Source organism: Mesocricetus auratus, unplaced genomic scaffold, assembly GCF_017639785.1.
Source record: "Mesocricetus auratus isolate SY011 unplaced genomic scaffold, BCM_Maur_2.0 Super-Scaffold_100009, whole genome shotgun sequence".
Classification (NCBI taxonomy): domain Eukaryota; kingdom Metazoa; phylum Chordata; class Mammalia; order Rodentia; family Cricetidae; genus Mesocricetus; species Mesocricetus auratus.
Genome location: NW_024429193.1, coordinates 40923778 through 40949994, shown reverse-complemented (window position 1 = coordinate 40949994; position 26217 = coordinate 40923778). Strand labels below are relative to the sequence as shown.

General features: G+C 40.8%; 1 long non-coding RNA gene across 1 annotated transcript; it reads left to right on the top strand.

Moving 5' to 3' along the window:
- The first annotated feature begins 8 nt into the window (after positions 1-8).
- LOC121142348 lies at positions 9-23672 on the top strand. Its single transcript, XR_005879340.1, has 3 exons — positions 9-270; positions 5779-6009; positions 23446-23672. It is a non-coding gene; the product is annotated as an uncharacterized LOC121142348 (long non-coding RNA).
- Positions 23673-26217: the final 2545 nt, after the last annotated feature.

The window sequence follows — 26217 nt, the reverse complement described above, 5'->3', positions numbered from 1 at the left end:
GCCTTGGCCCCGGCAAACGCCGTTCCCTGCTCGGCTCCGGCGGCCCCAGCTTCGCGCTTGCCCAGCCGCGTCCCTGAAGCGACCACACCGGGGCAGCCCCGTGACAGCCTCACGGTCGCGGGACCTTGATAGGAAGGGTGTCTCTGCCGACAGTTCGGCTGCCGAAAGTGGTAGGATGACCCGCAATTTAAGAAAGGGCAAAGTCCTTTGGGTCAAAGAACCCTGATAGAGAACCGGGAGGCGGATCTTGGCTCCTGAAAATGACCACCAGTGAGTTGAAAACAAGATTTATCCCTGGTGCAGGTTACCAACTTTAGTCTAGGAACCAGCTTGTTTGGTTGGAAATGACCCCTGCCCCCACTCTGACCGCTGGAGAGAGTCTCTGGAATCCAAAATGGGCTTAGTGTGGCTAAACGGGGGAGGGGGGTCGGGGAAGTGCAGAGAGAGACCACCATATAGGAGAGCCATTTACCTCTTCCTCTCTCCAAGGATCTCAAACATACTACTTTTTAAAGCCTACTAATATATGTCGAAAATCTTCCAACCACTGTAGCCTATGCAAGCGGTGCACAGGCTGAAATGTAATATTCTGGATCTGGTTTGATCATCGGATACAGCAGATTTATCCCTTTCCTGTTAACACAATGCACCTAGAATTAAGCTTATGCTTCTTCATATTGCACATGATTAAAACCATGACTTAGGAAAGCATAGTTAGAAAACAGCAAAGAGAAAAATAAATTGGATGACTTAGCATAGAATACTTCCCTTTAAATTTTCGTGTAATCCAGTCTTCGGAAAACTTCTGGATGATGGAATGTAAACTAGATCTTGATGTTAACTTGGTCCAAATCTAAAATGGCCGCTAAAGGTTCATCATATGGTCAAGGCCTGTCTCACACTCTCTGTGCTGGAGCCACAAGCTTAAGCTGTCACATCTGCTTTCATTCCTTACCTCTTTCTCCTCCCCATCCCACCTCCAAAACGATGGGAAATTGAGTCCAGGCTTGTGTACCTCATGTACCTTCCCACTGAGTCCTTTCTCTGCTTTTTAAATATACTTAATATACTGTCTTTTTTTAAAAGTAAAGATAACTATTGTAATAGTTCCAGGGGATCCAACAACCCTCACACAGACACACATACAGGCAAAACACCAATGCACATAAAAATGAAATAAATCATTTTAAACTTAAACTTCATGTTAGACCTTGAGATGGACTAACACTGGACTTCTTTGTTCTTCTTCCTAATGTGGTCACAGCTGGGCATGGTAGCACATACCTTTAGTCCTAGCACTGGGAAAGCGGAGGCAGGAAGATTTCTGTGTGTTCAAATCCACCCTGGTCTGCTTAGCAATTTCCAGAAGAGCCAGGAATAGAGAGACTGTCACAATAGATAGATAGATAGATAGATAGATAGATAGATAGATAGATAGATAGATAGATAGATGATAGACAGACAGAGTAGAATGTATTACATTGAACATACTTAAAGTGGTCATGTTGAGTAAAATCTTTCTCTGCCTTTTTGTGGTTAGGCTTGTTTGTTTTCTGTTTTGTTTGTTTGTTTTCTACTATTTACTCTTTTGGGGGCATACCACCCAGCTCCCAAATAATCACACGTGGAGTCTTATTCTTACTTATCAATTCCCAGCCTTAGTTTGGCTTGTTTCTTGCCAGCTTTTCTTAAATTATCACATCTATATTTTGCTTCTGGACTTTTCCCTTTTCTTATTTCTGTATGTCTTACCTTACTCTGTGGTTGACTGGGTGGTGGAGTGACTGGGTGGCTGGGCCCTGACATCCTCCTCTCCTTGTTCTATCTTGCTTATCCCTTCTCTCGCCTCAAATTTCTCCTCCTATTTATTCTCTCTGTCTGCCAGTCCCGCCCATCCTTTCTTCTGCTTTGCTATTGGCCATTCAGCTCTTTATTAGACCATCAGGTGTTTTAGACAAGCAAAGAATGACAGCTTCAGAGTTAAACAAATGCAACATAAACAAAAGCAACACATCTCTACATCATTAAACAAATGTTCTACAGCGTAAACAAATGTAACAAACCTTAAAACAATATTCCACTGTGGTGATATATTGTTTGTGGTCTAATAAAGCAACTGGAGATCAAAATGTAAAGCTAGCCACAGCCATAAAACCAGGCAGTGGTGGTACACACCTTTAATCCCAGGCTCGGGAGACAGAGGCAGATAGATCTCTCTTAGCTCAAGGATACATGAAATTGACCTAGTCTAAAAGAGAAACAGCTCACACAAAGGTGATCTGAACACTCTTGGGTTCACATGCCTTTAATCCCAGCACTAGGGAGGTAGAGACAGAAGTGGTATGGCTGGGCAGAGAGAGGAATATAAGGCGGGAGGAGACAGAAGGAGAGAATTGTAGTCAGAGGCTTGGTGGAGAGCAATGCAGTTTGGAGATGCAATCAGAGGACAAAATCATCCCTTCAGTCTGAGCACTGGTAGCGGGGGCAGATCTCTGGGGCTTGGAAGCTTTGCCTCTCTGGTCTTTCAGCTTAAGCCCTAATATCTGCCTCTGGGTTTTTATTATTTGTGCTACATTCCACGGCACCTTTTACTGCTTCTTGTCCATTTAATTGACCTCTTGAGGACAAGTGATTTAGCCTAAACTGCCCAGGCTCTGAACTTAACCATGTCAGTAATGATTTCAGCACTTCTGGGATTAAAGCAGGTTGCAAAGGGCCTGAGCTATAGAGTGAAACCCTGTCTGAAACAACAACCACCACCAGAACTCAATGTGAGTTTCCTGAACTGAGTGGAACTGACCCGAACTGGTTGATGACGACATGAGAGGGAAAGTCAAAGATCACCAGGGCAAGTATTAGCTCAACACGAGCCACAAGTCTGGGCATAGAGTAGCTCAATAGTCAAACCTGAAGCTCCTCTTACAGTAAGAATCTACAAGTCACTCTTGAGTGGTTTGCCCACTACCTGCCACGGTAGCCTGACAAAGAGAGCACCAGAGCTTGGCAGTCCTCAGAAAGTGAAGCCCCAGCTTATAGACACGAAATAATTTTACATTCCCATACGCAGTGAAGGGACAGGCTGGAACCCGAACCCTCATTTGTCCCAAGAAGTTCACTCTTTTTTTTAATGCTAGGAATCAAACCCAGGCCTTCTGCATGTGTCCAGTAAGCACTCACTGAGCTACACCATGAACTCAAAAAACAAAACCAAACCCTCTTAAAAACTACATTTAACTACAGGAATTCGAAAATGGAACAGAAGAGAAATGAGCACAGACTAAAGAGGAGATGGCAGAAGCAAAGTAGAGACAGATGAAAAGTGTTACTGAATAATTCAGAAGGCCATAAATGAATAAAGAGAAACAGCGGTCTGAGACATTGTGTCCAGGAACTAGCTTTGGTTTCTTTATCACCTGATTCTCTCTGTCTCTCTGTCTCTATCTCTGTCTCTTCGTATGTGTGTGTGTGTGTTTTGCCTACATGTATGCCTGTACACCAAGCACATGATGTGCACAAAACAGACCAGAAAAGGGTGTCATATCCCTTGGCAGTTCTGAGCTGCCATCAGAGTGCTGGGAATTGATCCTGGGACCTTGGGAAGAGCAGCCAATGCTCTTAGCCACTGAGTCATCTCTTCAACATCCTATAATCTGACTTGAAAAGCAAAACTTTACAACACTGAAGGCACAAACGACAATAAGAAAGCAGTTTAAGGGCAGCTTAGGCCAAACAATATATGTATTTCTGAGATATCTGATTGAAAATGTCAGAAAAAATATAGACAGTCTGGTAATATTTGAGTAAAATAAACAATAACTGGTTATAAAATATTCAGGATATATTTATACTGAAAAATTCATTATCAAAAATTCTAATTTAAGCTGGGTTCAAGGCATACACCTGAATATTAGGAGCTCAAGATCACTGTTGGCTATATACTGAGTTTGAGGCCAGCCTGAGATACATGAGAACTGTATTAAAAAAATGGGTTGGGCATGATGACATACACCTTTAATCCCAGCACTCACTCAGAAGCAAGAATCATGTGGATCTCTGTGAGTTCCAAACCAGTGCGGTATACTAGAGTTCTAGACCAGCCAATGATCAATGTTATAATGCCATATATATATATGTGTATATATATATATATATGAAATACCATAAAGAAACTTACTACTTTGTAAACTAGTTTAAAAATTAATTTTCTAATTGAAGTGCCCTACACACTCAAGTATAATCATGGATGCATTATATACCACAGGAACTAAGACCAGATTAAGTAGTAATTAGTATGATTGACACTTCAAGCAATAAGTACACAAAGAATCCAGTATTTTTAGGCAGAACCTCTGCTGGTGGCTCCTGGATTTCAATGACTTAATGTCAGAAGTTGGAAAACATACTAGGAGAAAAAGAAAAGACAGAATTATGATAGTGTCTTAGGGCTTCTACTGCTGAGAAGAGTGACCAGGACCACAACTCTTATAAAGGAAAACATTTAATCAAGGTGATGGCTTAAAGATTCAGGGATTTATTCCATTGTCATCATGGCAGGGAGAGTGGCAGCTGAGAGTATAGCAGGTTGCAGGCAGACACAATGCTGGAGAAGGAGATTAGAATTCTACATCTTGATCCAAAGGCAACAGGAAGTAGTCTGCTCACTGGGCAGGGCTTGAGTATATATATAGGAGACCTCAAAGCCGGCCTCCACAGTAACACACTTTCTCCAACAAGGCCACACCTCCTAATAGTGCCACTCCCTTTTGGGGCCATTTTCTTTGAAACCACCACAGATAGTATCTTTTTTTTAAAGGATTTTTATCCAAAATAAATTATAGGGAGAGGAAAGAGAGAGAGAGAGAGAGAACACAATTCAGTGTTTAGGGAATTAGGCCTCAGATGACCAGGCATTACTTTACCACATATTTTGTCCCTACAGTATTATAGTTCTTAAAGCTATTGAGTAGAAATTACAGCTCAAGAGCAAGAAAAACCAGTTTTGTTTTGTTTTTTACTTCAAGGTGCCAAGTGAGTTGGATCTGACTTGTTCTGGGTAGTTCTTTAAGAGAAAGAACCAGTTAGTAAGTAAAGCTTCAAAGAGCCGCTTTATTGTCTACTGGTCAATCAGTTTTCTTTAAAAGAATTTTAATTAGATTACCTGCATATCAGTGCACAACAGGCGGTCAGGTGAGCCTTCAACTTTTGAGTTGGCTCTGCTAGCATTTTGAAATGAGCTTGCTTTTTATTTTTCCCTTTACCCAGAAAGGCCACTCCAGCTGCTTCTTGCTTGTTGGTTTCTGCTGGTGTTGGAGCTGCTCTTCTTGGTTCTGTGTTATACAACACACTTAATCTAGGTTAGAGTACCAGGGGACCATCTCCTTGAAGGAGGTCACTTCCTGCCCCCTGCATATTCAGAACCTGAGGAAGTTTTCCTACATTACTAGTGACCATCCACAGATACTGTTGACTCTGACCACAATTTCAGTTTCCACCTGGTACATACTCTAAAGTATGAAAATCAAGGAATTGGTTTTATCATAGAGACAAAGTTAAATATGAATCAAAACACTGGAAAAAAACATTTCTTTTTACGTGGCAGTTACCTGACAAAGTGACAACCAGCTCCTTTGCAAACATTGAGAGACAGGTGCAATATAATTGTTCTTCTCAAGCTTGTGTGTGTGAGTTGGGGTGGTTCTTAAGCCTCTGAATGGATTGGGAGTTGTGACTCTAGTCAGGCTGCTCTTCTGTTCAACTAATCCTAAAATATATTTGCAGGTGAAGTTAATTTGTGAAGTGGATTATGCTGTTTGCCAAATATGCCCACAATATCCTTGGCTGTTTTCTGAGTGACTGAGACCATTGCTCCTGGACAGAAGCTGTGGAGGCCTCAGATAGATGTGACTGAAACTGCGCTTGAGATTTCCTGGTTCTTGTCACCATCAAGGAAAGACCAGAGATGAGACAGTGGAAGAAATTTATTTTAGAGTGAAAGCGCACACTTACTGGGTGAGTAGATTTGCCTAAGATTCCTGGTCAGTACATACAGCCATTCTTGCATATGGGCTCACCTTTACACTGGGCCAAACCCAAAGTTTCCTGAAACTTTACTAACCTCTGCTCACTTTCTGAACAATAGATTTCCTTTCTCCACGAATACTCAATGACTGCCCACCAGCCCTGCCCATCCCTCTGTGCCTAGCTATTAGCCATTCAGCTCTTTATTAAACCAAGTAGGTGCCTGAGGCAGGTAAGGTGAAACAAACGCAACACATCCTTACATCATTAAACAGATGCAGCATAAACAAAAGCAACATTTTGCTTTTGCTTTGCATCATTAACACAGCCAGCAGAAGCAAACCTTCACACAGTTAAAGTAATACTGGGTGCGGCATAAACAAATGTAACATCTTTCCATAGTTAAATATTCCACAACACTTTCCATAGTTAAATATTCCACAACACTAACATCTATCCCCATTTAATGACCTATTGGAGCAGATGAAGGGACTATTCCTCCAGAGGATCTGCATGGCTTGGTGTGGCCCCAGGATATTTGAGAGGAGTTTCAGTGCTGATCCTATGATGATGGAGTACCAGAAGCCAGAGGCCTTGAACCAGACCAATGACTCATTGCAATGAACATTTGCAAGTAAAGCTAATTGGACAAAGGGTATAATGAGTGTCACACCAAGGCTCCCAATGACACTAAGACCAATGAAGAGGTGGGAAAGACAGAGCAGCAAAGTTCTGTTTTGGTTGGTTTTAATTTTTTTAAATTGTCTTTTGGGGGCAGATGCTGCAAGGGTGAAGGGTAGATATGGAAGGACTGAGAAATGAGTGGAATTGGGGTGCATAATGTGAAATTCCCAAAGAACCAATAAAGATATCTATATATATATATATATACATACATACATACATACATACATACATACATACATATATATGAATGAAGTGGGACCTAGTGAGAGCTCTCAGGTCACTGAAAGTGTTCCCTCAAAAGGGATTGTGGTATCCCAACAATGAGGTGAATGGTCTTCCCATGAGTAGCTGCCATGGCACACTGACCCAGAATGGGTCCAAATTGACAGGACTTATCAACCATGAGCTGATACCTTAGAAGCTGCAAGCTAAAATAAACCTTTCCTCTTCTTCTTCCTCCTCCTCCTCTTCTTCCTCTCCATCTTTTCTTCTCCTCCTTTTTCTTCTTCCTTTTAAAAAATCTGTTATTAGAAATCACTAATATTAACATGATATCTAAAAACCAGACAAAAACATATACATAATAATGTATGAGTTGGATGTGGTAATGTATACATTTATTTGACGTGGTGGCTTACAGTTTCAGAAGTCTGGTCTCTTATCATCATGGCAGACAGCATGGTAGTGTGCAGGCAGATGTGGGGGACACTGACAGTATCCCGAGCATAGGAAACTTCAAAGCCTGCCCCCACAGTGACATACTTCCTCCAGCAAGGCCATATCCCCACTCCAACAAAGCCACGCCTCCTAATAGTGTCACTCCCTATGAGATTTGGGGGCCAATTAAAACTCAAACTACCACAATATCATCACATGCTTTTTGGATGGCTACACAAAGGAGCAAACAGATTTAACACTGCTAACAGGTGACAAGGATATGAAGCAGATTAAAATACTATACACTTTTGGTAGGAAAACAGTTCATGCAGCTAAAACAGGTTTGTTTTTTCTTCTTCCTCTTCCTCCTCCTCTTCCTCCTCCTCCTCCTCCTCCTCCTCCTCCTCCTCCTCCTCCTCCTCCTCCTCCTCCTCCTCCTCCTCCTCCTCCTCCTCTTCTTCTTCTTCTTCTTCTTCTTCTTCTTCTTCTTCTTCTTCTTCTTCTTCTTCTTCTTCTTCTTCTTCTTCTTCTTCTTTTCCCCACCCCCAATACAACTTCTCTATGTAGCCCTAGCTGTCTTGAACTCACTCTGTAGACCAAGCTGGTCTTGAACTCCTAGATCCTGCTGCTTCTGCCTCCAAGTGCTGGGTTTAAAGATGGACTCTGTGGTCCCTACCACCACCACCACCAGGGGGTTTGTATTTTTCTTGTGGAGTTAACATATGCTCAAAAGACTTTGGGGCCTTGCAGAGTGGTTAAAAGATTTAGCACTCTTGCAGAGTTTAATTTCCAGCACCTGGGTGGAACAGTTCGCAACTGCCTGCAACTCCAGATTCAGGGGCATCCAACACCTCTGGCCTGAGGGCACCCGCACTCACAAGCATATAGGCATACAGATACACATGCATACACCTAATTAAAAAAATAATAAAAATAAACCATTTTCTTTAAATGCCTGGCAATCCCACTTCTAGGCATTTACTCAAGAGAACTGAAACCTCATATTTACAAACCTCATATTTACACAAATCCTGTACTGGAAAAGTTTATGGCAATGCTATTCACAATGGCCAAGACCTGGAAGCAACTTTGGTGGTTTGAATGAGAATAGCCCACATAGTCTTATATATTTGAATGCATAGTTACAGGAACTGTTTGAGAAGGATTAGGATTAGGGTATGTGGCCTTGGAGGAAATGTGGCACTGGGGATAAGCTTTGAGGTTTCAAAAGCTGATGCCAACCCCTGAAGTGTAAATCTATTATTAACCTTATCAATAAAAACCAAGAGTCAGAAACCGGGGCAAAACCCTGCAATGTCAGAGAAGCAGAGGAGGCAGCCACAGTTGCCTCTGACCTCTATGGGTCCTCTGATCAAATGGGATGAGATCCTTTCTTCACTCCAACTTGTCACTTCCTGTGTCCTCTTTGTACAGACCTCCAGACCTCTATTGTAAACTAGTGCCTAGCTCTGAAGCTTTATTTGTCAGAACATAAACAAAATATCACACAACAAACCCCCAGCCCCAGACTGCCTACAGATTAGGATGTAAAGCTCTCAGCACCATGCCTGTCTGCTTCCTGCCATGATCATCTAAAACTGTAAGGAAGCCCCCAATGAAATGGCTCTTTTAGAAGAGCTGACTTGGTCATGGTGTCTCTTCATAACAATAGAGCAGTGTCTAAGACACACCCCTAAGTAATAAGTAAACTGTATACAGCTGTGCAGTGGAATGCTTAATGATTTTATTTAAGTCAACCCCAAAAGGGCAAATTGTGGATGAGTAGTTGTCAAGTGATGTATCGTTGTTCTGGATCCTGACTATAGTAGTGCCTACATAGCTGGAAATTGGGTGAATTTCAGTGTGTGTGTGTGTGTGTGTGTGTGTGTGTGTGTGTGTGTGTAATAACATCACTACCAAAAAAACTATAAACTTACCTCTGTTATAAAAATGTTTTTTTGCTATTGTTGTTGGCTATTATCTTGGGGACTAAAATAAAACAAGTAAGTACTGCACTAGATTTATGGTTGCGTATGTCTGTATGTATGTGCTGTTCATACACATGTGTGATACTGGGAACTGAATTTAGGTTCTCAGACATGTTGGATGCATAGTATCCCACTGAACTACACATTCAGCCCTATACATTCATGTTTTGCAGCACTAGGTTTGAACCTAAGGCCTCATGCATGCTAGCCAAGTTTTCTACTAGTGAGCAATGGCATCACCCCTTGCTTTAATTTTTAATAACAGGGTTACAAGGCATTTAGGAATTGTGTAATAAAAGGCATTGGTGTTTCTCCCTCTTAGGTCCTCAGGTCACTCATTGACTTAGGAGGTACTCCATATCCAGCAGGCTATGCTCTCATTTCCTTGTTCCCAAAAGCAAACCATTGTTCCCTGACTAACAAAGCAAATGAACTTTCCTTTCCCACGGTTACACATTATGCTTCTTCCCATCCCTGACATCTGCTAGCCACATTTCCATATTTCTCAGCAAGTGATTTAAGAGTCTACGTGCTATCATCCACTCTAGCTATGGCCATGTTCTGGCCATTATCATGAGTCTGTTCTACCTCTGAAACAGGAAACCCTACAGTGTGGCATTTATCCCAAACTCCCTTTCATTTAGCTGTGTCACTCCTTTATCCAGGATTCCCAGCCACCTTGTTTTTCTTTTTCTTCTATTCTGTTTCTGTATTCTGTGTGCAGTTTTTAACCCCACCACCTGAACACATTCTCATTAGTGTCTATGGCTATCTGTTCTCAGAGCTCTGTTCATTCATCCAGAATTAGTCTAATTTGGATTAAAAACAATGATTTCCTTCCTCCCTCATTTATTCCAATTGACTAATTGGCTAAGGACTTTTGGAGAAAGCATTTCAACCCTACAATTTAGTCAATCCCAGCTTCCATGAGCGTCTGCGAATGTATAGCTTTTGATGGTAACCACTTATCTCCCCGCAGTCTTTACTATTTTCAGTCACCTCTCTTTACTTCTCACTTCTAACTCTCACAAATTTCCTCTCACCAACACATCAGCTCTCCCTCTCATATGAACATCAGAGAAAATCAAAGTTGCCAAGGGTCTTAGGGTTCCTATTGCTGCAATAAAACACCGTGACCAAAAAGCAAGTTGGGAAGGAAAGGGCTTATTTGGCCTCCACTTCAGCATTGCTGCTGATCACTGAAGGAAGTCAGGACAGGATCCTGGAGGCAGGAGCTGATGCAAGGCCATGGAGAGGAATGGCTTACTGGCTTGCCTCCCGAGGCTTGTTCAGCACACCTTCTTATAGAACCAAGCCCGGGGATGGCAGCACCCACCGTGGGCTGAGCCGTCCCCCATTGATCACTAAATGGGAAAATGCCTAACACCTGGATCTCACGGAGGCATTTCCTCAGCTGAGGCTCCTTCTGATGACTCTAGCTGTGTCAAGTTGACACACAAAACTAGCCACCAGCATTTCAGCCTATTACACTGCTCCTACCCGTGGTAAGCAGGCAGAATGCGAAGATGGCCTCCTGGCATCCCACCGTGGTATCATGCCAGAGGTAAGGTTACTTTATAGGGACAGTGTGTAATTTTATTTGAGTTATGCATTCCAGAAAATAGTGATACTCCAAGGAATGGCCTTAACCATCTGTTTTCCTCTATTGCCTCTTGTGTAGCTCTGGCTACCCTGGAGCTCACTCACAAAAATTCACCTGCCCTTGCCTCCTGAGTACTGAGATTAAAGACATGTGCCACCACTGCCAGGCCAAGTGCCACCTTCTTTTAACTTCATGGCCTGCCTTTTGGTGATCTCTGTAAACTACTTAGATGATGCAAAGATGTCTTGACTGATAGTCAAGAACTACAGTTTGTTATTCTTTTCTATTTTTGTCTATTTACTGTTTTCAAAATCAAACCAACTAAAGGTTTATTCTCAGTAGTGAAAGAAATGCTCCACTGAGTTTTGTATTTCTGCTTGGCTAAAACACAAAATCAACTGAAGATTTAAAGTAGAAGTTACAGTTTCCAGATCGTGATATATATGCATGTGTCTGTGAGTCTGTTATATTTCCAAAAGATATTTTCAAACTAAACTATAAGAGGGTTTAAAGTGAGGAAAGGGAAGGGAGATATGTAATTGTAGTCTCAAAAATTTTAAAAATTTTAAAGGAAATTAGAGATAAATAAGCCCTACTGAAATAATTACCAAAATTCTAGAAATTTTTAAAAAATGACCCTGTCAATAATTCTAATGTATTATAAAGTTATTTTTAGGGATAAAGATGTAGCTCAGGCCTGGTGGTGGTGGCGCGCGCCTTTAATCCCAGCACTCGGGAGGCAGAGGCAGGCGGATCTCTGTGAGTTCGAGGCCAGGCTGGACCAACAGCCTCCAAAACAATACAGAGAAACCCTGTCTCATAAAAACCAAAAAAAAAAAAGATGTATCTCAGTAGTGTGGTAATTGACTGCTCTGCACAAGACTCTAGGTGTGTTCCTCAGAAATGTAAAATACAAACAGGACGTTGTTGGCACTTGCCTTTAATCCCAGCACTCTGGAGGCAGAGGTAGGTGGATCTCCATCAGTCCGAGGCCAGGTTGGTCCACATAGTGAGTTCCTGGACAGCCAGGACTACATAGTGAGACCCTTTCTCAAAAAAACAAAAAACAAGGCCAGGCAATGGTGGCACAAACCCTTAAACCCAGCACTGGGAAGGTTAAGGCAGGCAGATCACTGAGAATTTTAGGCCATCCTGGTCTACAGAGCTAGTACCAGGATAGCCAAGGCTACACAAAGAAACCCTGTCTCAGAAAACCAAAGCCAAAACAAAACTAAATAACCAGAAACATAAAAACAAGCCAAACAAACAAAAACAAAGGAACCAAAAACAAGCAAAATAAAAAACATATGAATAAATAAATACATAACTAAATGTTACTGCCTTTATATAGACTAACTTGAACGTTTAGAAGGATGGCTTGTTTGAGGACACCTTAGGCTATATAGTAACCATTCCCTACTACATATTGAGGCCCTTCTAAAAGGAGGTTCAAGTTTACATTATTCAGGTAAATCTTTGGCAAATGACAAGTTAAGTATCATTGACTTAGTGAAAATATTATCATCTGGCCAAGCATGGTGGCTACACTTTAATGCCAACACCCAAGAAGTAGAGGCAGGTAGAGCTCTAAGTTTAAGGATAAACTGCTCTACACAGTGAATTCCACGCCAACCAATACTGCATTGTGAAACTTTGTTTTTTTAAAAAAATAAAGAAGCTGAGTGTTGGTGATGCACACTTTTAATCCCACAGCACTTGGGAAGCAGAGGCAGGTGGATATCTGTGAGTTCGAGGCCAGCCTGATCTACAAGAGCTAATTCCAGGACAACCTCCAAAGCCACAGAGAAACCCAGTCTCGAAAAACCAAAAATAAATAAATAATAAAAAATAAAGATAAAAATAAAACAAGAAGAAAATTCAGGCTTTCTGAGGCACCTATATTAAGTAGAATTTAACCAGATGTTCAAATTCACTTTTAAACATTTTAATTCTAATTGGCTGTTTTCTTCCTAAACTTACATAGACTTATGAGTCAAATCAACTACTACAAGATATTTAACATTATGAAAACATAAATTAGTTGTTAATCAAAATTGAGTCATTACTCCGGCAATTCCATTAAAAATGTTTTTATTTTTATTTTGCAAACATGGTATTTTGTCTGCATGTATGTCTGTGTGGATGCTTGATGCCTGTGGAAGTGAAAAGCAGGTATCAGATTCTCTGGAATTGGAGTTACAGATGGTTGTGAGCTACTATGTGGGTCCTGGGACTTGAACCTGGGTCTTCTGAAAGAGTGCCCCCAAGTTCTTAACTGCTGAGCCAGCTACCAGCCCCACAAACTTTATTTTAATAGTAATTATGCTTCGTAGAATGTCACCCAGGAAATACCTTACTTTGAATTTTTTTGTTTTTTTTCCTAATTTATTTATTTATTTTATGTGTACGAGTACTCTATCTGCATGTATGCCTGCACGCAAGAAGAGAACATCACATCCCAGTATAGATGGTTAAGAACCTTCATGTGGTTGCTGGGAATTGAACTCAGGACCTGCGGAAGAACAACCAGAGCTCTTCATCTCTGAGCCATTTCTCCAGCTCCTCTTTTGCTTTTTTTGAGATAGGGTTTCTCTCTGTAGTCAGAGCTGTTCTAGAACTTGCTCTGTAGTCCAGGCTGATCTACCTGCTTCTGTCTGCAATTACACTGGAGAGGGGAACAAGGACCTGATAGGGAAACAGGTCTCACACATAGCTAAGGAATGTAGTCAGTAACCTAGGACCTGTTAATGGAGAACAGGTTTTACACATAGCCAGGGAGTGTAAACAGTAAACTCTAAATGTGTGGGAGAAATTGTTCCCAGTAAATGAACACATAATGCTAAACTGTGGAAAGTGAATCCCAAATTTGTTGCTGAAAGGAATAAGCTACAGGGAGAATCTACAGCAAGAAGCAGCCACTTCATTCACAAGACTATAACACCAAATACAGCTTTTGTACCAGTTTAATCTATCAGAAGAATCCTTAATTTTCCTGAGTAGTCTCATGATATGGTAGTTGGTTAATTACTGTGTGATGGTGTTTGTACTGGTTTAATCTATCAGAAGAATCCTTTATACTGTGTGATGGTGTGGCTTGTAGCACTCCTGCCTCCACCACCCTGCTGGAAATACTTCCTAAGATCCCTCAGTAACTTAAAAATTTGGACTGGTGCTAAATTGAGTTAGTTAGCAGATAGTCATTAGATACCTAGCTGGTTTCTAGCCAAAGGAGAGTGAACCAGGAATTAAAAAGACTAATTTAGAGCTGGACTTGGTGGTGCACACCTTTAATCCCAGTACTCTGGAGGCAGAGGCAGGAGGATCTCTGCAAATTCAAGGTCACCCTGGTCAACAAAGCAAGTTCCAGGACATCGAGGGCTGTTACACAGGGAAATGCTGTCTTGGGAGGAAAACGAATTTAAGTGAGTAAACATGTATGTGTGTTGTGGGATATTTGAACACTGTGAAGATTTATTGCTGTCATTGGTATAACAAAAAGCTGAACAGTCAATAGCTAGGCAGGAGAGATAGGTGGGACTTCCAGGCAGAGAGAGAATGCTAGAAAGAAAAAAGTACGGTTGTCTGAGGGAAACAGAATGGGCAGTACAGAGAGGTGAGGTAACAATTCACGTGACAGAGCAAACTTACAAAGTTAACAGATGCCTTTTACCTTCTCAAACATAAAAAAATAAAAACCATCTTTAACTGACTTGTGCATGCTGCATGCACATTCCATACTTTTGTGAATGCAGATATATGTGTCATCTTTAAAAGTTTATGTGTTTTCAGAAAAAGGACCAGATGCCGATGAAGACAAGTAGCCTAGATGATCCAGCCTCTCTTTTTACAGTTTCTTCAAAATTCTGCATCCAGAACAACTTCAAAGCTGCTAGTTGAGATGGTCCAGCCTTACAGACTATCCAAACAAGACTTCAGATAAGCTCTATAATTTCCCATCACACAGAGACTAAACAAAAAATAATACAGCTAGTTCTCCTAGGACTTGGCCATTATCCCAAATTTCTCAGGGTCCCCTAAAGATGCCATCATGCCCAGACAACAGGAAGCAGTCTAGAGAACATGATGCCCACATTTCCAAGCAGTGGGGTGGATAGTTTATGGTAATTTGGTGGGTGATGAGTGTTTGTCATCCATTAGGGGATTGGCTATAAGTTGTTACTGGTTATGGTTAGGAAAAAAGCTGAACAAAGGAGATTAGATTCAGAGATCTCTTTCTGAAGAGAAAAATGGGGATATAGTATAGAAATGGTGGGACAAAAGGGTGAATTGTTAAGTCTACCTTTGAACTAAAAAACAACTACTAGTCTCAAATATTTTATATTAGTATGGATTTTTGTATATTGATACAAATTTAAGGTTATTTTTGTTATACTGTGTTTCTACTCTTGTTTAAGGTATTGTACCTATCACCTCATTTAACAAAGTAATATAAATTTCTAGTCCTTGAACGCTATTTAGGATAATAAAGAAATACAGGTTAGTAGTTAGTCATCTATAACAATTAAACTTATACTCATGTTAGGTATGTTTTCATGGTCAAACAGATATTTTAAATAGATAGATGTGCCGGGTGTTGGTGGTGCACACCTTTAATCTCAGCATTCTAGGGGTAGGGGCAGGTAGATTTCTGTGAGTTTGAGGCCACCCTGGTCTCCAGAGTAAATAGATAGATGTTCTTCAAATACTTCAAAGACCTACAGAATATGGCTTTTAAGATTTTTTTTAATAACAAGAGGATTTTCATGACAGTGAGAGATGCCTGCTCCTGGCAGCACCAATTTACTTCAAAAAAGGATGATGGACATCAAAGGACCCCCATTTGGAGCTTTCTTTCTTTGTGGAAATGTTAATTAACTACTGGACAAGAAACTGTCCTTGCCTGGACTGTTGACAGTATGCTGTACAAACTGGACAAGTAGGATACAAAAAGAAGGTGACTGCCAAACTTTGCCAATACAAGGTAGAATAGTCCTTCAAAATTCCTGCTTCACAGAAAAGTCTGTCAGATATGCTGTGCCTGTAGGCTGAAGTTGGATGCCTCAACATTGCAAAGGAAACTTCGGTGACTGTACAGGCAACCAGATGTCTTTGTCATTGTTCTGCACATACTGTTTACTCGGGTAATAGTATATCATTCTCTGGTCTTTGATAGTGTTAAAGACTAGATAGTTATAGTTACAGTTTTCCTTGACACCAAATTCAGAAAATAAACTCACAAAAGAAATGTAAAGTATTTAAGGTTGAGAAACATAAATTTGCTTATCTAAGATGTTTTGTAGTCTAAAAAGATAGTTTTGGGTTGGTAATACAAGTTAGGATAGAAAGTAAACTAGGTACACAAGATTTGACTCACCAAGATAGGATAGATAATGGAATATTTTCTATGAATTTGCCAAATACAGATAGACTGGACATTGTAAATGTAATTTTTTACCTTATAATTGTTCTTATTGCATATAGTTTTACTATGTTAGAGTTAAAACCTTCCCTTTTATTTAAACAAAAAAAGAGGAAATGTTGTGGGATATTTGTACAACATGAAGATGTACTGCTGGGATTAGTGTAATAAAAAGCTGAACAGCCAATAGCTAGGCAGAGGAGCTAGGTGGGACTTGTGGGCAGAGAGAGAATGATGGGAAGGAAGGCAGAGTAGCCAGCCAGACTTGGAGGAAACAGGACTGGCAATGTGGAGATATGAGGTAACAACTCACACAACAGAACATAGATTATAAAGTATGGGTTGCTTTGAGTTATAAGAACTAGTTAAGAACAAGCCTAAGCTAAAGCTGAGCTTTCATAATTAAAGTCTCCCTGTCATTATTTGTGAGTTGGCGACCGGAAGAAAAGTGCTGCTACATATATGAGTATGTGGGTTGAATCTAGGCCCTGTATGTGCTTGGCAAGTATTCTAATAATGTGATAAATCTACAGCATTGAATTTTTAAAAAATTAGGTTCCAGAGAACCTGGGCCCAATTCCCAGCACCCACATGGTAGCTCACACCTGTCCATCACTCCTCACACATCCATGGAGGCAAACACCAATGAACATAAAAAATTACATATAAAAGATTAATTTTTATTTTTATTGTAGAGTGACATAAAGTCATTTTCATACAAGTAATAATGTACTTAGAGCATATTCCCTGTACCCAGTTCTCCCTTTCTCATTAATTCCCTGTAATTTCATTTTTATTTTCATGTTATCACTGCATATAAGATATCTTAAAATTCGTTCTTAAAATTTGAGATAGAGTATCTCTAAGTTGTCTAATCTGGTCTTGAACTCAGGCAGAACTTGGACCTTGGACCTTTAAATGGGATACAGAGAGGCTGTCTACTTGGATCTGCTCATGAACGTGCCCATTTTGTGGCTTTGGGAAGATATTATTGTAGAAGTTATGAGATATATACCTATAAGCTCTGCTAGTTTGCTGAAGACTCTTGCATATTATAGCCACAATTATATACTGTCTGATGTCTCTGGACACAAGTCACAACATATATGAGTAAGATCCTCATAAGAACAACATGACAACATGGTAGAGAGGAATATTTGTAAACAAGACATACTAAGTGAATTTGTATTAACAAGAGAATACTTCTGCACCAAAGTAAAGTGTATCTTTGTTTCATAATGAAGAGGAAGGTGTAGGAAAAATCCTGCATGGATTTAGACAGCTGCAGAAGATTCATAGAAAAGGAATTTCTTTTTAAAGCTGACTACAGTTTGATGGTTTATTCATAACATCAGAAGTTTTAACATCAATATATACCGATACAAAACTAGGATTGATTTTTTCTATTTGTTTAAAGTATAGAACCCTTTTAGGCCAGGTGTGGTGGTGAACACCTTTAATCCTAGCCCTTAAGAGACAGAGGCAAATTGATCTCTATGAGTTTGACCAGACCAACCAGGGCTATATTGTGAGAGGTTGTCTGAAAAATATAATAATAATTAATTAATTTTAAAAATCCCTTTGGAGTCTTTGCCTGCATTGAGAAGAGGTTGCAGGAAACTTTTAAGGTCTGAATAATCTTTCTGCAGGACAAAGTTCCTGTGTATTAGCTTCCTGGACTAATGTTGACTTTACCGTGCCCTTGATTATTTAAAAAGACAAGGCCTTCTCACTTTGGAAAGAACAAAGGTTCTTAACAGTCATGTTGCCCTCTATGTTCACTTTCTAAATCTTTTATTGTCATTTGGCTGAATAGGTAACCAAGCATTGTTTCCTAGTAGCCCACTGCTGACTTATTCACATGTTCAAACTGTCCAATGGCTTTTGATAATCCTTCTCAACAGCAAATCTTCTATCGCATGCTTGGCACCTAAAACTGATTTTTCAGAAGGCTTCTGAAAATCCATAAGGCATTGTTCTTTCTTATTAAAAAAATCAAAAGTTACTACAATAATTGGTTTTATTCAATATGCTACTGTTGGTGGTATGCATGTCAAGTCAGAAGAGAGATTTGATTTAGGCTGTTACAATGCTACTAATATAAAAAAATCAGATACTTTATGCTCTACAAGTTCTTAGAGGTGGGCTAATGTCTTGTCTACCCCTGAATTATTTATATTTATCAGAGACCCACATTGCTTGATAAGAAAACAAAATGGGGGGGGAGGGCAGAGAAATGGCTCAGCGGTTAAGATTACTTACTGCTCTTGAAAAGGACCTGGATTTGGCCTCCAGCACCCACACTGAATGGCTTACAACTACCTATAACTAGCTCTAGGGGATTCAACACTCTCTTCTGGCCTCTATGTGTAATATATGTATATGGTTAGTACACATGAACTCATATGGGCACATGAACTCATATGGGCACACATACATATAAATGAAAAAAAATAAGAAAACAAAGTAGTGATGTGGGCCAAAACCAGTATTCTTCCCTCAGTTCTTGGAATCCAATCAGGGTTCCACATGCTAGGTAAGCACTCTACCACTGACATCTATCTGTCTATCTGTCTGTCTGTCTACCTATCTACCTACCTACCTACTTACTTACCCATTCATTCATCTAACAGTCAGTTTAAGTTTTGATGCTGGTTACTGGACACAGGACCTGATTTCATGCTAAGTACATGCTCTACCCTGAGCTACACTCCAACCCCAGTAAATTTATTAAGTTGGCCTCAACTTTCTTTTTTTGTTTGTTTTGATTTTTTATTTTATTATTTTTTTACATTCCAATCCCAGTTTCCCCTCCCTCTTCTCCTCCCACTCCCCCCAAGCCTCGTCTTTCTTTAATTTGAACTTATCAAACTCTTATCCAACAGCTAGCTTCTTTCCTTCCTTCTTTTATTTTTTCTCCTCCTCCTCATCCCCAAGGCCCCCTTGGGGATAAAAAAGCAAGCAACTCAGTATTCAACTATAGGCAAAATAAGCTAACATATAATATCCCCTCCAAAGATCAGCAAGCATCCTGGAAGAGAGGCCAGAAATCATTTAAGAGCCAGAGAAAGGGGTGGAGTGTTACGACAGGTTGCCATTTAGCTTTCCTACATGGCAGACCTCAGCAAAACAGCTTTCCTACCGTCACATAGTGTTTACCAAGACCAGAAGAATCCTAATAAGGGCAAAGTCAGAGAACACAAAAATACACTACTTTTATAGAATCTAGTTTTGTCTGTGTTCTTTTTTATTTGTTTGCTTATTTGTTTTGTTTTTTGAGACAGAGTTTCTCTGTGTAGCTCTGGCTGTTGTGGAACTCCCTCTGTAGACCAGGGTGGCCTCGAACTTAGAGATTGGCCAGTCTCTGCCTCCCGAATGCTGGAACTAAAGATGTCTGCCACCACTGTCTGGCTTGTCTGTGTTTTATATTAACTGAGCCTATCATCATGTTTGTTTTGACACTAGGTGCTACACTTGAATCCAAATTTACATTAATTCTGTACTGGATTTAGAATCTAAAATAGGGACCCTGGTGGGTGAGATTTTAGTGAATTCAAGTAAATGCAACCCTCTGTAATCATCCATGACTCCATAAATATCCCACAATCTACTAATTTCCTCAGCAATCTAGACTCGTGTGAGTCATCCTTGAGCTAATGGTCCCATCGAGGATGTGTCTTCTATACTTCTCTGGGAAAGTCACACATCAGATATTGCTTCCTGTATCTTCCTGGCCAGCTGGAAGCAGTCATATTGTTTGGTTTGGTTTCTCCCATTTCCTCATAGCACGTAAATTATATGATAAGACAGGTTGGCAGTGAGATTGGAACTACAGCTGGCTGGCTGGGCTAACTTGTCCTGGGACAAACTGTCACTGGGCTTCACTATGTTGTTTAGGATGGCCACAAATTCTTGGACTTAAATGATGATACTCATGCTTTAGCCTTCCAGTCGCTTGAACTATAGGAGAGTGCCATCACACCCAGTTGAATGAAGTATTGTGACCTCAGACTAATTTCAGGATTTTCCAAAAGTTCCCCTGTGACATCTCAATGGGTTTGTTCTCTCCCCTCATTGTTACATTATTTAGGTTCCTTTGATAAAGCTTCATAGGAAAGATTGTCAAATGAATGATGTTTGTTCTTCTTTATATATTTTATGGGTGTCTGTTATTGACAGAAACATTACAAAGAATGTACAAAAACCTGACATCTGAGTTTAATGTTACCAATCATAGTGCTAATGATCTTAAAACACCATATAACGGAAATAAGCAAGACCTCTTATCAATGCATTAGGTTATTAATCCATTATGTTTTAACCATTATTGTTTTAAGTTTCTGGTCACCTGCACATGGTGAATTTCTTTTGCTTCAAAAAGCTTCTGAAAGCACCTATAACCCCAAAGGCTTCCTTTGCAATCAATTCCTGGAAAAGTTTCTGACAAGGACAGTCTCCGAGGATTCTAAGGACCAGACCTTTGAGCTACTTAAGAATTTCCAAAACTCCCATGGAGAAAAGGGTCAATTCAGAAAACCATTAACCCCACTGGCAGTGGTGGCCCATGCCTTTAATCCCAGCACTCGGAGGCAGAGGCAGAGGCAGGTGGATCTCTGTGAGCTCGAGACCAGCCTGGCCTACAAGAGTTAGTTCCAGGACAGCCTCCAAAGCCACAGAGAAACCCTGCCTCAAAAATCAAACAAACAAACAAACAAACAAAAAAAGAAAGAAAGAAAAAAAAGAAAACCATTAAACCAGGAGCAAACAGAGCATGGACTGACTCCACGAATCTGTGAAGTAATGAAAAGGATAGTGATACCTGTGCTTTTTTGTTGGAAGTGTCACTGTCCTTATTTCCCGATTAATACAATCTTTTCCTCTCTTTTCTTCTCCATCTGTGTCTGATATAGCCCTGGCTGCCCTGAAACTTGCTTTGTAGACCAAGCTGACCTAGAACCCAGACATCTAATTGCTTTTTTCTGCCTCCCAAGTGCTTGGATTAAAGGCATGTGCCACCCTTGAGGCTCAAGGCTGGGCTCTAGGCTGAGTAAATTATAAACAACAGTAACTTTACTTAGCTCACTCTTGCAGAGGCTGGCAAGTCCAAGCTAGATAGGCTGCCATAGTGACAGCCTCCTCCAGATCAGGGTTCTTCAAGAGAAACAGAAGCAGCTGGGCCTGTGGCAATTGATTTTAATCCCAGCCCTCGGGGATGCAGAGGCAGATGGATCTCTGAGAGAGAGAGAGAGAGAGAGAGAGAGAGAGAGAGAGAGAGAGAGAGAGAGAGAGAGAGAGAGAGAGAGAGACTCATGGGATGGGGATCAGCAGGTTATTTGCAAACTGGAGAAGCAGAGAAGTGACCTGGCCAAGCCTAAGTCTGCAAGGCTTAGAGAGATTGCTGGGACAAGACTGGCTTGTACAAGAGTCCTAAATTCTAAGTCCAGAGTCCTAAAGTCAAAGCAATCTAGAATTTTGATGTCCAAGGGGAGGAGGTGAAGGACCTTTGCTCCAGAAGGCAGTGGGTGGGGTGGGGGGAAGAAGCTTTCCATCAGGGATCCCACCAGATGGAATATAGTCTCCACCTTTGAGGGAGTCTCTCCTTCACTCAACTTGCTGGCCTACATACTCTTCAATTTTGGATACATTCTCAGACGCATCCATACCACGATTCACCAGTCATTTAAGCAACCCCCAATCCAGATGAGTTGACACCTAACATGTAACCACATGGCCTTCATGGCATGTCATACCATGGTGGAGGGCAAATGAGCATATGTGAGATGAAGAGTAGAGGTCCAAATCGTCCCTCTCTCCTGTGATAACTAACCATCTTCCACATTAAGGCCTTACTGCCTTCATGTGGTTACCACTTATGTAAACTACCTCTCAGAGGCCCTCCCTCTTGGGGTTTGAAAAGTGCTTGTTAAATTGTTTGTGGCACAGCATGAGGACTCAGGTTGGATCCCCAGGACACACACACACACACACACACACACACACACACGCGCGCGCGGACACACCAGGTGCAGCAGCACTTGTCTGTAAGGCCACCACTGAGGAGGCAGAAATATGTGGGTCCTGGGAGCTCACTGGCTGCCCAGCTAGTCTAGTTGAATCAGTAAGTTCCAGCTTTAGTGAGAGACCAGTGGCTTACAAAATAAGCTGGAAAGTAATTGAAGAAGATATTGGATATCAACTTCAGATATTCACAAACACACACACACACACACCGCACACGCAAATGTACATACAACTGTACAAACATCTTTCTTTATCTCTCTCACATACACCATCTCATCTCTTAATGACTGCATACCATGATAACTGTATTTCCATGAGAGGTTTGGAACACACATTCAAACAATAGGTAGTCTATACCTTACAATATTCTTGTGATATGTCATTAAAAATTTAAAATAAAACCTTTCTTTTTCTCTATGTGATTCCTTTAGAATTTAGAAAATTTTATCACGTATCCTTATTTTCATGTAAATAGAGTTATTTGAGTGATTTCAGTAATAATCTGTTCTCATGGTTATATACTCAGAGATAGTATTTGTGAATGTTATATATATGGAGACAAATAGGACATGACAGTTTCCAGGAATCGAGGTTAACTTTACAAAGCCAATAAATTACCTTAAAGAAAAATTGGCCTACTACCTTGTTTACAGTGCCCCTAGCCTTACTAAAGTGAAGAACTGACACTTGGTGACGGGCCCTACAAGTCTAGAATCTTTGGGAACCCATGAGGTAGTATGGTCTGATCTCCTCAATTAAGGAGAAAAGAGGAAAGAAATATCTTGATGTAAATGGAAAATCTTGGGGTAGGAGAGATGACTCAGTGGTTAAGAGCACTGAATGCTTTCCCAGAGGACCTGGGTTCAATTCCCAGCACCCACATGGCAGCTCACAACAATCTGTAACTCCAGTTCCAGGAATCTGACACCTTCACACAGATATACACATAGGCAAAACACAAATGAACATAAAAATAAAAAATAGACAACCTTGATAACTGATGCTTATAAGTGTGCTTTTGTTTTTGTTTTGTTTTGTTTTTTTTGAAACAGGGTTTCTCTGTGTAGCTCTGGCAGTCCTGGAACTTGCCCTATAGACTACGTTGGCCTTGAACCTCTGTAGATCTACCTGCCTACAGATCTGCTCTGTAATCCAAGTGCTTCAATTAAAGGCGTGTACCACCACAGCCCTGCTTACAACTTTGCTATTGGTGAGTCCTGATGAGAATACAAAAAGCATGCTTGATGTGAAGCTGCTTTTACAGTTTTTAGAAAAAAATACATTTGACTAGAAAAGACATAGCAACCACTTGTGATTGTTAAGTCCCAAACCCCAAAATGACTCTTAGCATCCCTCAGAAACCTGTGTGTAGTTTTTTTTTTTTTTTTTTTTTTGTGGCTGGGTGGCTGGCCCTGGCATCCTCTTCTTCTCGCTCCTCCCTGTTCTTTTCCAAGCCTAGATTTCTCCTTTTATTTATTCTCTCTAACTGCTAGCCCTGCTGGTTTTTTCTCCTACCTAGCTATTGGCTGTTCAGCTCTTTATTACACCAATCAGGTGTTTAGGCAGGCACGGTAACACAGCTTTACTGAGTTAAACAAATGCAACATAAAAGAATGCAACACATCTTTGCATCATTAAACAAATATTCCACAACATCTATGAAATGGTTTTCCACCTACCAGAAATAGCTGCTTCTCTCATCTCCCCTGCCTCAGCAAATGGGGCATCTAGCTTCCTATTAACACGTACATACCTGAAATGCATATCAAAGCCACTAGGATCTTCTAGTCCTAAACTTCCAGGCTGTTCCAGCTTACAGCTTCCATCCCCTGCCCTTGAGCTACCTGCTCTCTTTATAACTGGCAAGACCTCCCTACTTGTTTTGCTATTCTTTCTGCCCTCAAGAGGGAGCTAGGGTAGCTTTGGACTCCCCCAAATACCTCTGGCTAGTCTCTCATAACCTGGGAGATAGCCATGCAATCGTTTCATATTTATAACAAACCTTCCCACCCGTGGGCAGTCCATCAGTGCTCTCACTGAGCTCCTATTTAGTGATCATTTGCAGAAAATGCGGCAGAACAAAAGTCACCAAAAAGCAATCGTTCAAACATATCTAGGTTCTTTTTCTTCTCCCTTGTAGTGGTTTGAAAGAAAATGGCCCCCAAAGGGAGTGGCACTCTTAGGAGGTGTGGCCTTGTTGGAGTAGTTGTGGCCTTGTTGCAGGAAGTGTGTCACTGTGAGGGTGGCTTTGATGTCTCCTTTGCTCAAACGTGGCTCAGTGTGACACTGAGACCACTTCCTGTTGCCTGTGCAAGGTGAAGGACTCTCTGCTCTGTCTCTGGCATGAGGTCTGTCTGCAAGCCACTAGGAGGCACCATGATGACAATGGACTAAACTTACTCTGAAAATGTTTAGTCACCACAACTAAATGTTTTTCTAATGTAAGTGTCTGTGTTCATAGTGTCTCTCCACAGCAATAGAAACCCTTAGACTTCTCTTAACATTAAGTAGAATTTGATGTCAAGGTAATTCTTTTATATCTTGTTTGATAAAACTTGATATCATAATTATTCCAGGAGAAAAGGACCATACTTATAGGCTTCTCTTCCTAAAATTAGTAGTATAGTCATTACCTCACCTTTTTTTCTTCTTTATTTGGCAGTGGTGGTAAGGGTTAAAAACAGGGCCTTGGGACAGAAGAAGTGGCTCAGCAGTTAAGAGCACTTACTGCTGTCACACAGGTCCAGAGTTCAGTTCCCAGCACCCAAGTTGAGTGGGTTACAATTACCTCTAATTCCAGCTCCAGGAGATCCAATGCCCTCTTCTGTCCGTCATGGGCATTGCATTTATGTTCACCCGTCCATACTCAGAGACACAATTAAAAAAAATAAAGGCTGGAGAGATGGCTCTGCAGTTAAGCACACTGGCTGCTCTCCCAGAGGACCTGGGTTCGATTTCCAGCACCCACATGGCAGCTCACAACTGTCTCTCACTCCAGGCCTTCTTCTGGCCTCTGTGAACACCAGGCATGCACAGACATTGTACATATAATAGAATTGTATTTTTTTGAAAAAGCTTTTTTGAAAGGGGCTTTACACATGCCAGGCAAGTACTCTACCACTGAGATATATCCTTTGTCCAAGTCATGTATTTTTGAAAAATTCTGTAGCATATGTGCCCTGACTACCAGAGTGATTTCAAGATTGGTCACAAACAAAATGTAAACAATTGCTTTCCTTTTCAACTAGAGAGAGGAGATTAATCTGGTATGACCTATCAAAATGCTTATACATTTTACAGTCCTGAGAACACAGAGCTAGCCTTTCAGCATCTCCAATGTAAACATTTTGCAAGGAGGAAGTACCTCCCTTCTGTTTACTGGGCTTCTTGTTCCATAAGCTAACAATTTGAAGGCGGTTGGAGTCTTATCTTTGTAACAGAAATTCAGTTCTCAAGTACTTTTTATAGGCATTCTTATACAAAGAGACCTAAACAAGCTTAGAAGAATTCTCTATACATTATTGCTAAATGTATGGTTTAAAAAAAAAGCCTTAACTTTTTTTTTCATGAGTCAGAATTTCGGCATTATCTATTGTTGAAATACAGGTAGTTATATTTTGGGGTTTTGGGTCTTTCTTGTGTGTGTGTGTGTGTGTGTGTGTGTGTGTGTGTGTGTGTGTGTGTGTGTGTGTTGGGGTTCAAGTCAACAGTTCCTGCAGTGGGAAAATACTGCCAGAGATACACTTACAATCCCAGTACTTGGAAGGCTAAGGCAGGAGGATTGCCATGAATTTGGGGCCAGATTGGGTTACACAGTAAATTCC